Raw genomic sequence first — 7177 nt, forward strand, 5'->3', positions numbered from 1 at the left:
ATGGCCTCCGTGCCCACCCTTGGGGGCTGGTGGTTGCAGGTAAGCGCTGACTATCAGAGGCACATTGCATGCACCCTAAGGAGGCTCAGGGAGTCCCACCCCCTGGCAGCCCTTGTGCAGGCTCCAGGTAGCGCCCCGCCCATCTGGGTCTGTCCATACAGGTGGGCGCAGGAGCCACCGGGGCACAGGCCTCTCCAGGAGCCCGGGAGCCTGGGGTCTCACCTGCTCTGCTCTGCTGAGATCCGTGACCTCACTTACACAATCTCCCTGAGAATCAGCTTCCTGCTCTATAAAAACGAGGGTAGTAATCTTGCCCTATTCACTCTCCAGGGTTGTTAGGATTCACCAACATAATGGCCGTAAAAAGACTCTCTCTGCTAACAGTGTCAGAGGAATGCCAATCACTTGCTGTCTCCCCACGACCGCTATGGACATACTTGAAAGGGAACCCTCTTCGGGGAGATGTCAGAGCAGATAAACTGGGGTTCAAAGTCGGACTCTGCTAATGACCATCTGACTTATCTTAGGCAAATGAGTCTCCACCTTTCTGAGCCTCAGTTTCCTGCCTTCAAAGCGGGTACAGTCATAACCACTTGACCTTGGGGGAGGCTCACGCCCTGTTGGGGCTGTCTTGGCCCAGAACAACCCGTGGGCTTCTTGGGAGAATTCAACAACCGGAGTGTGAGGCCTTCGGAAAACACACACAGCAGCCTCTGCTCTCACCCCCATTTCTTTCTTCTGTTGCTGTTGTTGTGTTTGGGGACTCAGTCGCCTCTTAATGCAAGCCCTCCCCCATCCCCACCCTGGGGCCAGAGCAGAGGCCTGTCAGCCACGAGGGTCAGCTTCTGTGTCATCCCTCCCAGGGCCCTCACGGCCACCCTCCCCGGAGAGCCGTCACCTCTAACTCTCCTGTTGGCCCTTGGCCTGAGTAGAGAGGAAGAGGGCCTGGGGCTTTTCTCCTAGACGGGGTTCTCCCTTCCCACCCCTTCTTTCCCACCCCTTCGTCACTCCTGCCCCAGCTCAGAGGGAGCTCACGTCAATTATCTGGTTTACAAACTCCAGCTCACCCCTTGAAGCTCAACTCGGAGGCCATGTTCTCTTGTTTTCCCTCCTCACCCAGCCAGCTGGTGCCAGCCTCCTGGGGTGGGGGGGGCCCTCCTTCTCCATGTCCTTCGTGACCTTTACTGTCTCCTCTTTGCAGAGACTCAGGGCAGAGGCTGACCACATCCGCTTCTCTCCCTGGGAGCACGTGGCGCAGAGCGTGCGTTCACTGTGTGCTGCGGGGTGATGAGCCACGTCAGGAAACTGTAAGCTCTTTGGAGGCTGCGTTTCCTTTCCTAGGCCCCAAAGGCGGGACCGTGGCAAGAGCGGGGCCCAGGAGGCGGCGGGCAGCCAGGGAAGGTGGCGGGGCAGGTGCAGGTTAGAATGTGGTGTGTGCGCCTGGGGAGGGGAGGGCACCTGCTAATCCCCGGCCCACACAGGGAGGAACTGACTTCTGCCCTTGAAAGATGAATAGAAGATTAATTGACCTGCAGAGGCCGGAAGTGAGCTGCAGCTGGGATGGAGGAAGGCGCGGTGTGGAGTGTATGTGTGTGTGTGTGTGTGTGTGTGTGTGTACAGTAAAGGCACCTGTGGCAGCAGCCACGCCCTCCATCCCCCCTTCCTGAGCACTGCCTCTCCCAGCTGTCAGGCTGGACCTGAGGTCATGGCCCTGGGGGTTGTCTTCTCGCCCATCCTTACCCGGGGCAGAGGGAGAAAGAAATGCAGAGGCAGAGGCCTCTCTCCTGGGAGAACAATCTGCAGCTGTCCTGCCCCTGGAGCTGGTTTATGTGCAGAGGGGGGGGTCGGGGTCCGAGAAGAGTCCCGCTCCATGTGGGGGTTCTCCTTTCGACCTGGAGCAGGAGAGTCTCCGTGGGCTGGGTCAGAGGCCACCATGGTGGAGTCACCGTGGCATCCACGGTCTCCCCCCCTGGCCTCTTCTCTCTGAATTGGAAAGCTGGGCCCAGAGGGATCTGAGGGGCCCCGAGGCAGTGAGAGCAGAGAGAGGAGGAGGGAAGGGGAAGGTCTTGCAGTGGGACTTCATCAGCAAATCGTTGGAAACCCACGCGCCTTCCGGCGGACGCTGCAGCTTCATCCTCACAGTGTCAGAAGGAGACGTGCCAGCAGCCCGCAGCCAGCACCCTGGCAGGGCAGGGGCTGAAATGGGGTTTTCTCTGCTCACGGAGATAAGAACGTTGGCAGCATGGACCCTGTTGGCCCTTGGCTTGGCCCAGAACCTCAGGCGGCGCCTGACCCGGGAAGGCCAAGGTGGTGGCTGGGGAGGGTGGACGTGGGGTTGTCTCCCGGGGGGAGCTTGTGCCCCTCTGCAGGTGGATCCGGAAGGGGTTAGAGAAGCACCCCCAGCGGAAGGGAGGAGAGAGGCCCCAAGCTGTGCTGCTAAGAGCACGGCCCCTTAAGGCCTGCTGATCCTGGGCTTCGACGCAGGCAATGATGGAAACCGAAGTGAGCACAGTAAAAAAAAAAAAATAGTATTTTTAAAGCCCCAAGGTGGCTTTTTTAAAAATAAAGAAAAAGGAGCCATGGCCCGTGTGAGCACAGCCTCTCTCCAGAGCCCAACCCGCTCAGTGGGGAGGGAGCCGAGCTCGCGCCTGGGTCCAGCTGCAGCCTGGCCTTGCACAAGCCCGGCTCCCTCGGGCCCCAGGGTGGTAATTGCCGCCTCCTCAGTGCCAGGGATGACAAAGAAGTGGTAGAAGCAAAGGGAAGGCGTGTCCAGTCCTACCCCAGGTGGCTGCTGCCCAGGGCAGAGAGGGGGCCGCCCCCTGACCTCTCCCCATTGGTGTGACACCCTCCTCAGTGCTACCCAGACAAAGTATTTCTCCCCTTGCACAAGTCTCACTAGTCTTTAAGAATAGGTGGGCCTGACCTGAGGAAGTCAGTGATCCTTGAGCTCATGTCAAAATCCTCTCTCAGCTTTTCACTGAGTGACTCCTATGCTTGAAAGGGCTGCCTGACGCCATGCCTGGGCCTCTCCCCAGCCCCACTTCCCTGCCCTGACTTCACCTGGGCCCCTCACCCCGGGAAACCACCCAGCCAGGATGGGCAGGTGCTGGCCTCTGCCCTTCCCTCCCAAGGCCAGGAGCACAGCTGCTCCTCAGGGCTGCATACGATCCTTGCCAGAACCCAGAGCCTGGTCGATAAAGTCCTTTATACACAGCTGGGAGGGGGCATTTTTAAAGTCCAACGATGCCTGTGAGAACAAAGCCTCTCGTGGCCTCACAGCCTCCGACCTGTGAGGTGGAAACAGGATTTTCCTACTGCTGTGTCTGAGGTAACCAGGGAGGGGGAGGAGAGGACGGTCACCTGGGGGGGGGGTGCCCAAAGGATTCCTTGACACTTCTCTTCCCCATCACATTCTCTAGTCCCCCAGAAACCAGCCCCGCAACTTCCTGTCAGGACCTGAACACCACCAGGTATTGTGCCCCCTCAGGTAGGGGGGGTGTTGCTGCCCCTTCTCACACGGGCTCCTGAGGGAAAATGTGGAATCTTGCAGCTGCCTTGAATGCTTCTTCCAGAGGGAACCACAGAAAGATGCACCAGCAAGCATGGTTCCCAGGGTTTGCTACCGAAATTCTTTTTTTTTTTTAAGATTTATTTATTTATACAAGCACTGGGGTACAGTCAGAGGTGCGGGAGGGTGAGAGAATTCACCAGAGACAGAATGGGGAGCAGAGCAGGCAGACGGATCGAAGACACTGCTGAGGGGAGCAGCGGGCGAGGCAGGAGAGGTCTGCCGCACCGTGTGGGTATCTCCCTGGCCGGCTGGGAATCGAACCCGCACTGCAGAGGCTGCGGACAGCTTCACAGCGCTGCGCTCAACCCGCTGTACCACCAGAGAGGCCCTGCTGCAGGAATTCTTCCCTCCTTTTCCTCTTCCCCACATACCTCCTCTTCCTCTCTCTGCTCTTCCACCTCCTTCTCCCCCCTCCCCTCTTCTGCTCCATCCCCATCTCTCTCCCTCACACACACAGTATAGACATTTAAGCCGAGAAATATCCGAGTCCTCATTCATGTTTGCATGGTGTTGATTCTTTCCACAGTGTTTCCATGCACATGATGTGTTCGCTTCTGTTACAACCCTGCTCCGAGGCAGATTTATTTATTTATTTACTTTTACCACTTTTGACGGGTACAAAAAAACCCCTGAAGTTTGGCCAGCAGGAGAACTTAGAATAAAAACAGGTCAATCATTTGCAGAGTTAGTTAATGACGATTCATTATGCACCTTACTGTACCAGCAATGACGCCAGGCCGGGTTCAGCAACACAATGATGAATAAGATGGCACCATCTTTGCCTTTGTGAAGCTCACAATCTCCTAAAGAAGCCAGACATTGAAACAAGTACAATAAAGTGCAGGATGTGTAATAAAAAAGCCAACGTCAGTGTCCTGGGAGGGGAGAGCAGGTGGATTCTAACCTGTGGGTCAGGAAATCCCCTCCCTCCCACACACACACGCACACACAACCCTAACCAACGTATGATCACGAAACAGGCTAATAGGATGCATAGACGTTACAGAGAAGGAAGGGTAAGTGGGTGTGGAGAAGTAGAAACGTCCAGAAATCATGATGGTCATGAAGAAAGAGAATGTAGCACTGTCCGGGAAGTGATCACAATTCAGCTTGGTGAAGTAAAGTGGAGAGAGGCGTGCGGAGACTGGGAGGTGGGCAGGCGTCAGCTCCCAGGAGGACTTCCAGAAGCCCACACCCTTTGAGTCAGGAGTTTCATCTTACAGATATCATGTTGGCGAAGTGTGGGCTATGGATTGAAGAAGACCAGGCCTGTATGAAAAGCAGCATCTGGGAACCCGCTCCTCTCATGCAGGAGGTGACGGCGGGCCGCTATAGAATGGCCAAATAGTTTGGTGAGGCAGACACAACAAAAATGTTTTTTAATTATATTGGTATGAAACAGTCCTCAAAATATGTTAGGTGTAATAAAGAAAAGAACCGTTTTTCTAATATCCTGCACCCCTACATAGATTTTTAAAAAAGATATATATGGTTTTTGCATAGAAGAACTGGAGTGTAGGCCAGAAGAGCGGGAGGTGAGAGGATTCACCAGTGACAGAGTGGGGAGCAGAACAGGCAGAGCAACCAAAGTACACTGCTGAGGGGAGCAGCGGTTGAGACAGGAGAGGGTCTGCTGCACCCTATGTGGGTTACTTCCCTGGCTGGGGATGGAACTCGGGCCTTGGTGGTGACAGCTTGATAGCACTGAGACGTAACCCCTAGGCCACCAGGGAGACCCCACACCTATACAGGTTTTATGAGGAATATAGACACCTATGCCCAGATGTGTGCACAGCACTCTGCATTGGGTCCGTAACAAATCTTCATCAGCTGATGTTCCTGAGGAGGACACCTGGGACTCTGGCCAGGGGTCCCCTGATTGGTTAGTTTAAATCTCCACTTCTGGGGGAGACTGACACTCAGCTAGCTGATGTATTACATCTTGGTGGAACCTCAAGTTTAACTCCATTGTAGGCCTTTTTATTTCTTTAGCTCTTTGAATTTTGCCACCTGTGATGACTTATTTAATTTAAATCAGTTGTTTTTCAAAGGAGATGTTTTAGAGACGAAATCTACCAAGACTTAAGATTTACTGAGATGAGGGTTGAGACAGAGAATGACGCCTAGGATACTGGTTTAGGCAACTTAGCCTATTGTGCTACCATTTATTTGGTTGGGAGCACTGGTGGAGGAGCAGGTTTGGTGAGGAAGAAAAGCTGTTCAGTTTGGGACATGTTGAGTTTGAGGTGTCTGTAAAATATCCAGGTAGAGCTGTCCAATAGCTGAGCACAGAAGCTGTGCATGCCTGGAGCTCAGGAGACAGATCCAAACAGAAGATAAGGTGATGGGAATCAAGAACTTGTTTGCATTAATCCTCTTTACAGAAGCAAATGGGTCTGCCCAGGTGATGAGGAAAATAGAGCACCTTGTGGACACAAAGTTAAGGGGTTGGGTGGAAGAGAAGCAGAGTGATAGGACTGGGTGATACTCTATGCATTGTGTGTGGGGGTGTGTGTGTGGGGGGGTCTGCTGCAGTCTGAATGCCCAGACTTCAGGCAACACCAAGACCATTGAGTGGGTTTAAGACCACTGAGTGTGTTTAGCTGCAGGTAGGTCACCTTGACAAGGTGATTGATTAGACAAGGTCAAGTCACAATGGGCTGAGTACTCAATGTGAGGTCAGTAGACAATGGGTCTTCTCTGAACAGGTCTGGCCTTGAAGAAGGAGTAATAAAGTTAGGGCAGCAACTGAAAGAAGAGGTAAGTGTTCAGGGAAAGTGTTTCCAAATTCTTTAAAGCTGGAAGAGAATAGAGCACGCTGTTCTCTGACTGTTTAGAGCTGGTGAGGAGGGAGAGGGTGAAGATACGTGAGAAGAGTTTAGGAGTGATGGCTCCAACTCTCTGAGGACACAGCAAGAACACTGGACATGGCTCAGAGCTGGGAGTCTAGCTTCCTGCAGGAGAGGAGCACTCCCATTGTGAAAGAAAGAATATGATCACGGCGACTGAGCACTCTGAGTGTCAGTGTGTGTGTTTGCAATTTGTTTGATTCCCTCCCTGTTCCACTCTTCTCTGTGCTCTGCATGAACTGTCCATGGTTTCACAACTTCCCTTAGTTTAATACTATTCAAGACCACAGTTTTCTTAAAAGATGTATGAGTTTTTGGTGAGGATGGTGATAGAGCTGGGAAGCAAAGGGCTGAGGGCAAGATGAAGGCTGTATGTGAAACCCTGTAATGGAAGCCTTGGATGCCTAGTTCCCAATTTCCTTCAGGGAGGGGGGCGACTCATTCTCTATTATTGCGGTCTACCCCACAACCCAGGCCTGGGCAAGGGGTGATGAGGGTGGAGGATGGTTGGCGGTTGCAGGAGACATAGCCTTGTGCCTGCTACCTCCAGGCACAAGGATGATTAGCTACAAATGAGCCAGAGACACCAGAGATGGTCCCATTTTAAAAAATGGGCCACTCCAGCATAAAAAGGCATAATTTATTACATATTCTTAAAAAACACACCAGAATGCAAATAAGACACAGCATTGTAGACTCCAGGCCAAAATGCAAAGATAAGACCACTCAAACAAAATAACAAAACCAATACAATTCG

The sequence above is a fragment of the Talpa europaea genome (genome assembly GCF_964194135.1).
Source record: "Talpa europaea genome assembly, chromosome: 3".
Classification (NCBI taxonomy): domain Eukaryota; kingdom Metazoa; phylum Chordata; class Mammalia; order Eulipotyphla; family Talpidae; genus Talpa; species Talpa europaea.